Raw genomic sequence first — 9,036 nt, 5'->3', positions numbered from 1 at the left:
TTTCCTCATCTATAAAACAGATCTCATCGGGCAGTTGTGACGATCAATGCGATAGTACCCACCAAAGGCTTAGAATAGTGCTTGGTGCCTTATAAGCACCCAATAAATGCTGACTGTTCCTCTTATAACACAGAGCAAGCTGGGACCCAGGAAGGATAGAGCTCCGTGAAGACCCCTCAGAACCGGCCCGGGCTGCATCGTGGAGTCACTGTAAGTCCTAATGAGCTTCGATCAGACGTACAATCCTGTCCTTGTAGAATTAGGAGGGACAGCCCATGGCTCTCCCCGTACCCTGCCCCCCCCCCAAGGCCAGGTGGTAGCAGATAGCTATGGCTCCACAGTGGCCAACAGCAGCAGAGAAACTCTCAATATGGCAAATCGGGAAGCAGTAACCTGTCAGAAGCAGCCAGCACATGCCTTCAGGAAGCCTAATCTGACTGCCATCAAGCCAGTGGGGGCTGTTTTCACCAAAATTGGGATTCGAAAAAAGGGAGGGAGGCCTTGGCCACTGCATGATGAGGCTTCGCCCTATGGATTTATTCTAGGGCTGGGATCCCAATGACCGCAGGTGCTCCCGACAGCATAGCAGTGGCCAACAGCAGGTATGTGCCACCTGGGCCTCCTTGCTCTGTGGTCCTGCGGCTGCAGGGGTGGCCTGGGGTCAGCTCTGCCTGTCCTCCTCCCTCCTTCCTGCATCACAGCTGGGGAGGTGTGGGCTTCCAGATGCCAGAGCCCTTCAATGTTTGCATTGCTCTCCAAAGACAATCACACTTGCAAGGCAGACGACGGTGTGAGCAGAAAGGGCGACCGCTCATTAGTGAAACTCTGGAATGTTCTCCGGATGATAAGACACCGACAGAAAGAACCTCCTTTCTGCTGGACAAGCCCCCAGTCACCTTTGCCACCGGACTAAAAGCTTTCAAAGGGTGAACAGAAGTGCCATAAATCTCGGAGGCGACGTTAAATGTTTGTCACTGAAACACTTAAGACTTGTTTCAAACCCATTCCTTTCTGCAAGTTTATAACAAATAACTGGCTGACTTAACCTCTACAAGAGTATCTCCTTTTTCACTACAAATGGAAACAAATGGTCTATAAAGAGCGGGACCCTGCTGATGGGCGATGCTCAGCCACTGTGTGGTCTCCCAGCCCTGCCCAAATGGGGGAGCCGTCTCTTTTGTTTAGATTAAACTGGCTCTTGCTTCTTGGCTTTAGGGCGGCCAAGGTTTTAACTGGACTTTCTTTTAAACTGCCCATTAATCTTCCCTCCCCTCTCCCTGCTGAACGAATGAGTAAAGTAAATTATTTACATTCTGATGTTGCAAGAACTCTCCCTGCATTAAGCTCTCATTTGAGCCTCAAATGTATCTGTAGATGGTGTTTACCTCACCCCTTCTTTATCATGACTGCACAGCTTCTCCAGAGAGATCACCTGTTGGGCTAAAATATGACACAGATACAAACCCTATTCCCAACCACCTGTGCGTGCCGTGCCCTGAGCCACACGTCCGAGCCACCCGATCCTGATTTTACCAAGTTCCAAATGCAAGCGTCTCGGTGCCTCGCGTCTTAGACTTAGCTTGATCTTCCATATTCCAAATGTTCATGACTCCTGGAGGCGAATCAAAGCCCATCAGATGCTTTTCAGAATCGATCCACTGTGTGTCTTCTCAGAGTGAGGGGCGAGGGCCTTTGCTGGAAAGAATGTCATTCTCTGTATCAGCCCTTCTGGCCCCGATGAGACGAGAAGCCGCCTAGGAGTGGATTGTCAACATGGGGCGAGTTGGAAGGACCGACACCCACATGCATTCAACCCTGAAATCCCATTTCTCTTTTGTGGGGCAGAGACAAATAAGAAAATGCATTTTTTTAAGGCATCAGGGGAGAAGAGTCCAGGAAACGCTACAGAAAGGGAACGACTAAAGCAAGATCAAAGCAAGAGGAGAGTTAGAAGCACAGGACATCGCAGGTTACGCCTGCAGCCGAAATAACAATTTCTTATTAAGTTACAGTTAATACAGTAACTTTTAATTAGAAGAAGATAAGCCAGGCAATATCTATTAGGGCAGACACGAGTTTACGAAGCATCTGTTCTGTCCTTCTCTTAATATGCTGCCTCATTAATTTCTTGGGGACTTGATTTCTTTTGGCCTTCGTTACAAGTTCTTAATTTCACCCAACAAGCCAATGGAATTTAAATTCAACACCTATATATGTCATATTTTGCTGACTCTTGCCCAAACTTTGCCAGTAATGAAGCTGTTCATCTCTTACAAATCCCCCCCAACTATCAATTATTTCCGGATGTTCCAGGAGAATAGTGTTTCTTTTTAATTTTCTTTTTACATTTATTTATTTTTGAGAGACAGAGAGAGACAAAGCACAAACAGGAGAGGGGCAGAGAGAGAAAGAGACACAGAATCCAACGCAGGGTCCAGGCTCCGAGCTGTCGGCACAGAGCCCGACGCGGGGCTTGAACTCACGAACCGCGAGATCATGACCTGGGCCGAGGTCAGACGCTCAACTGCCTGAGCCACCCAGGCGCCCCCAGGAGACTCATGTTAAGAATGGCCTAGCACCTGGATGATGGCTTCCATTTTTTCTTTTTTTTTCCTCTGAAGCTTTGGCTCCAGTGATGCCCTAGGCATCAGGGCATCAAGGTCCCCCTGAGCCTTGCCCTGGAACTACAATCTCCCACTGTGTACCACAACGGATGCACAGGACCAAAGACTGCTGTCCTCTGGACTTCTCCAAGCATGGAGTCTTCCCTATAAAATCCCACCTCCTTTTGTATCTCACTCTGTCTTATGAACAACAAAGAAATGCTGTTTGGGCTTCAATATCGTAGAGCTATTGGCCAAATGTTTCCGTGCTTTGCCCAGAGCCCCCTTTCCTGGCTGTTTCCCAGGCTGGTAGCCGGGGTCAGGATGCACGACTGAGAGCCAGATCTGGAACTATCTGGAACTCAGATCCCCCCCTCCCTTCCACTGTGCATGGGTTTGGTATGTGACCAAGCTTGTCTTACATGGGCCTTTAGGGCAATCAACTTCTGGAGGCCCGTTCTACCAGTTAACCCGATGCATGTTAAGTTCCAACAATGGAACCAAGCTGAGGACTCTGGCTCATGCATATCACTTCGCTTGTACTAAAAGCTATCATGTCTCAGCAAGTTCTTTTGTACTTCTTCAAATCCGGGGAAATTCCTAAATAACTGGCCATAGACCAGTAGCATCCAGAATATGTGTATCACTGGTTAAAAAAAAAAAACCAAAAACAGATGCAGACCCTCACCCCGAGCTTCTAAATCAATCTCTTTGTCGGGCACTCGCGTGGCTCAGTCGGTTGAGCGTCCGACTTCGGCTCAGGTCATGATCGCACGGTTCTGAGTTCGAGCCCCACAAGAGGCACTCTGCTGTCAGAGTGGAGCCTACTTCAGATCTTCTGTCTCCCTCTCTCTCTGCCCCTCCCCCACTTTCTCTCTCTCTCTCTCAAAAATCAACATTAAAAAAAAAAACTCTCAGCAAACTAGATATAGAAGGGAAGTTTCTCTACCTAATAAGAGATATTAAAATAAAAAAAAACCCTAGAGTTAGCATATATATAATGGTTAACAATTAAATGATTATCCCTTTGAAATCAAGAACAATACAATGATACCCATTCTCACCATTTCTTTCCAGCATTGTCCTTACTGGACATTCTAACCAGTGCAGTAAGGGGAGGACAAGAAATTAAAGGCATTCAGTTTAGAAACAAAGACATAAACCTGTCACTTTTTCCAGATGACACAATCTTCTACATAGATAATTAAAGGGAACATAAAAAAATCTGCTGGAACTAGTAAGTGAGTTTAGCAAGATTTGAGGATATAAGATCAACAGGGAAAATCAATTGCATTTTTTGTCTTTTTTTTTTTTTTTACATTTTTATTTATTTTTGAGAGACAGAGACAGAGCACAAGTGAGGGGGAGGGCAGAGAGAGAATGAGACACAGAATCTGAAGCAGGCTCCAGGCTCTGAGCTGTCAGCACAGAGCCCCATGCGGGGCTCAAACCCACTAACTGTGAGATCATGACCTGGGCTGAAGTCGGATGCTCAACCGACTTTTGCAGGGTGTGGAAATCAACACCCAGGTGCCCCCAAATCAACTGCATTTCTATATACTAGCAACATACAATCAGAAATAGAAATTTAACCAAGAGTATAATTTACAATAGCATCAGCAATATGAAATACTTAAGGACAAATCTGACAAAGATGTGAAAGTTTTGTGAAATCTACAAAACTTTTCTCAGAGAACAAAAAAGAGACATAATGAGGAGAGAGATATGTATGTTTATTGATTGAGGAATCAGTATTGTTAAGATGCAAACTCTCCTCCAAATGATCTAAAGATTCAATGAAATCCTGATAAGAGTCCTGGATGCTTTTGTAGAAATTGACAAACTGACTTTAAAATTCATATGGAAATATAAAAGACCTAGAACAGGCAATGAGATTTGGGGGGGGGAATAAAAAAGAACAAAGCTGAAGGAATAACACTACCTGATTTCAAGAATTATTATAAAATTACAATAATGAAGACAATGTGGCATTTATGCGAAGATAAGTAACTGGGCCAATTTAATGAATAGAGAATCTAGAAGTAGACCCACACATATACGAACAATTGATTTAGGGCAAAGGTGCAAAGACAATTCAGTCAATAAATAGACTTTTCACCAAATGGTCCTGCAACAATTGGATATCCACAAGCAAAAACAAATAAACTTCAGTCCTTACCTTGCACCATTAAGAAACATTAACTCGGGGCGCCTGGGTGGTGCAGTCGGTTAAGCGTCCGACTTCAGCCAGGTCACGATCTCGCGGTCCGTGAGTTCGAGCCCCGCGTCGGGCTCTGGGCTGATGGCTCAGAGCCTGGAGCCTGTTTCCGATTCTGTGTCTCCCTCTCTCTCTGCCCCTCCCCCGTTCATGCTCTGTCTCTCTCTGTCCCAAAAATAAATAAACGTTGGGAAAAAAAAAAAATTAAAAAAAAAAAAAAGAAACATTAACTCAAAAATGAGCGCATAGATATAAATGTAAAACCTAAAACCATAAGCCATCCAGAAGGAAATATAGGAGAAAACTTTTGTGACTTTTCGTTAGGCAAAGATTTCTTCCATACGATACCAAAAGCATGAGTCACAAAAGAAGAAATTGATAAACTAGGCTTCAGCAGAACTTAGAAGCTTACTTTTCAAAAGATCTGTTAAGAAAACAAAAGACAGGGGGCATCTGGGTGGCTCAGTCAGTTGAGGTCCAACTTCAGCTCAGGTCATGATCTCTCACTTTGTGGGTTTGAGCCCCGCATCAGGCTCTGTGCTGACAGCTCACAGCCTGGAGCCTGCTTCAGATTCTGTGTCTCCCTCCCTCTCTCTGCCCCTTCCCCGCTTGTGATCTCTCTTTCTAAAAAATAAATAAACATTAAGGAAAAAAAATTTTTTTAAAGAGTATGAAAGACAAGCCATGGACTGGGAGAAAATATTTAAAAATCATGTATCTGATAACAGACTTTTAATATACAACCGACGTTTAATATATTCAAAATACACCTAAAAATCTTAAAATTCAATACGAAGGAAACAATTTAAAAAAAACAAGCAAACATAAGATTCAAGCATTCATGTTGCTAGAAGAGACGGCAAATGAACTTGTAGAATAAACATCTACATCATTAGTCATCAGGGAAATGCAAATTACACACAATAAAATACCACTGCATACCAATTAGAATGGCTACAATTGAAAAAGATTGACCATACCATGTGTTGGCAACAATACAGAGAAACCAGAACTATTCTGCATTGCTAATATGAATGTAAAATGGCAGAACCACTTTGTGAGAGCTTGTCAGTTTCTTAAAAAGGTCAGGGTACACCTCCCTTCTGATCCAGCCATTCCACTTTGTCCAAGAAAAATGAAAGCATACATCCACCCCCAAAAGGTAGTGCATGAATGGTCACAGTCACTACTTGTGATAGCCCCAAGCTGGCAACAATCCAAATATCTATCAGGACAGATTATGGATGTTTATTTGCTATGAATCAACAAAGTGAGTTCTCTCCATTCAAAGGAGTACTACCCTGCAACAAAAAGGAACGGATAGGGGCTCCTGGTTGGCGCAGTCGGTTAAGCGTCCGACTTCAGCCAGGTCACGATCTCGCGGTCCGTGAGTTCGAGCCCCGCGTCAGGCTCTGGGCTGATGGCTCAGAGCCTGGAGCCTGTTTCTGATTCTGTGTCTCCCTCTCTCTCTGCCCCTCCCCCGTTCATGCTCTGTCTCTCTCTGTCCCAAAAATAAATAAACGTTGAAAAAAAAAATTAAAAAAAAAAAAAAGGAACGGATTAATGAAATATATGAAACCAAGGATGAATCCCAAATTAATTTTGCTGAGTGAAAGAAGCCAGATAAAAAAGGAATACATATTTTATGATTTTATTCCTATAAAATTCTAGCAAATGTAAATGTATCTTTAGTGAGAGCAGATTGGTGGATGCTTAAGGATGGAAGAAGTCGAGAAGGACATGAGAAGTGATGACAAAGGGGGACAAGGACATGATGGATCTGTCTTGTCTCGTCTTGTCTTGTATTATATTGTATTTTGGAGAGAGTGCACGCAAGTGGGGGAGAAGGGAGAGAGAGGGAGAGGGAGAGAGAGAAGTTTAAGCAGATTCCAGGCTCCGTGCCCCCAACACAGGGCTTGATCCCACAACCCTGGGATCATGACCTGAGCTGAAATCAAGAGTCAGATGCTTAACCGAACTGAGCCACCCAGGTGCCCCTAATATGTATTTTAAAAGCAAAAAGCACATGAGTGTATACATTTATAAAAATATGTTCAGATAAATAAATATAGTATGCATACCTACTAATATATATATTTATTTATATTTATTTTTATATTTAACCTTATATTTATATTTTATTTATATTATATATTATATATTACATATTTATATATTATATATTTTATATTTTTATTATTATATTAATATACTATTATATAATATATAGTATATTATATATTTATATATAACTGTTTTTATATTATAAATGTATTTATATTTATAATATATAATATATAATATATTTATATCTTATATAATTTATATATTTATTTATATATAATATTATATATTATAAATTTATAATATAATTTAATTTATAATATATAATATAAATATACAATATGATTTATAATATATATTTATAATATATAATATATTTATTTATATATGTATACATTATTTATATATTTATAATTTATATATAGCATATGTAATTTATATATGTTATATATAATTTATATATAATTATATCATGTATTTATATTTAACCAAAACCTTAACCAAGTGATCAAATTTAACATTATCCGGTATAAATGTATCAATAGTATGTTCCCCTGATAATGCTGTTCTGAGAAGAGTACACCAACCCTGATATTCTTTTCCAAAATCAATACTCTAAATAAGGAAACATCAGATAAAATTAAAGAGATGGACATTTTACAAAATATTTGACTGGAATGCTTCAAAAATGTCAAGATCACAAAAGACAAATATTGAGGAACTGTCACATATCAGAGGAAATTAAGGACGCAGAGCAATAAAATGTGAGATTCTGGATTGGTCCCTGTAACAGAAAAAAAGGACATACATGGAAAACTAGAAATCCCACTAGTATCTACGTTTCATTAAGAGTATTGTACTAATGTTGACTTCTTAGTTTTAGTACTTGTACAGTATTACCATTAGCCAAAGGTGGGTAAGGACTATTTTTTTTTTTTTTTTTTTTTTAGAGAGAGAGAGCGAGAGCACTGAGCAGGGGTGAGGCAGAGAGAAACAGAGAGAGAGAGAGAGAGAGAGAGAGAATCTCAAGCAGGCTCTATACTCAGTGTAGAGCCCGACACAGGACTCGATCCCACGACTCTGGGATCATGACCTGAGCTGAATTCAAGAGTTAATGCTTACCTGACTGAGCTACCCAGGTGCCCCAGGTGAAGACTATCTTAACCACTCTTCTGTAAGTCCAAAATTATTTCAAAATACACATTTTAAAAAATGACACCAGGGGGCTGCCTGGGTGGCTCAGTTGGTAAACATCCCCCTCTTGATCTCAGCTCAGGTCTTGATCTCAGGGTTGTGAGTTCAAGCCCCACGATGGGCTCTGTACTGGGTGTGGAGCCTACTTAAAAAAATTAAAAGTGACACCAGGGACGCCTGGCCGACGCTGTCGGTGGAGTGTGCAATACTTGATCTCAGAGTTGTGAGTTTGAGTCCTACGCTGGGTGTAGAGATTACTTTTTAACAAATAAAATAAAGATGACACTAAACGTACCAAAAGAGATCATGGTAACTTAAAATAACCTCACAGTTGGAAATCCTAAGTGTGACGCCATACTAAACAGAAATATAAGAAATTCTACTACATAAAAAAAAAATCGGGGCGCCTGGGTGGCTGTCGGTTAAGCGTCCGACTTCGGCTCAGGTCATGATCTCGCGGTTCGTGAGTTCAAGCTCCGCGTCGGGCTCTGTGCTGACAGCTCAGAGCCTGGAGCCTGTTTCAGATTCTGTGTCTCCCTCTCTCTCTCTGACCCTCCCCCATTCATGCTCTGTCTCTCTGTCTCAAAAATAAATAAACGTTAAAAAAAATTAATTTGTTATTGCAAAAATAAAGTACAAACTCAGAAAACTGGGGAAAAGGTTTGCATCTTATGCACAAAGGAATAATTTTCTTAATATATAGGGAGCTCTTGCCAATCAGTAAGAAAAAGATAAACAATCCTATGGGAAAACGGTCAAGATATAAGATCAGGGTTCATTTTGTAAAAAGAATTTCAAATGACTCAAAACGATGTAAACATGCTCAGCCCCAAGAAGAAGATGTATGAAAAGTAAAAACCCAAATACGTTTTTCTATTGAAAAGTTTTATACTTAAAATTGACAAAAGCCAAAATTTTATAATACGCTGTATGGTCAGGGAACATGTGGGAAAAAAA

This window comes from Lynx rufus, unplaced genomic scaffold, assembly GCF_022079265.1.
Source record: "Lynx rufus isolate CCGP_SWC_20201006 ecotype Redwood Valley unplaced genomic scaffold, mLynRuf1.p SCAF_28, whole genome shotgun sequence".
NCBI lineage: Eukaryota > Metazoa > Chordata > Mammalia > Carnivora > Felidae > Lynx > Lynx rufus.
Note: the sequence above shows the minus strand (reverse complement) of the source record.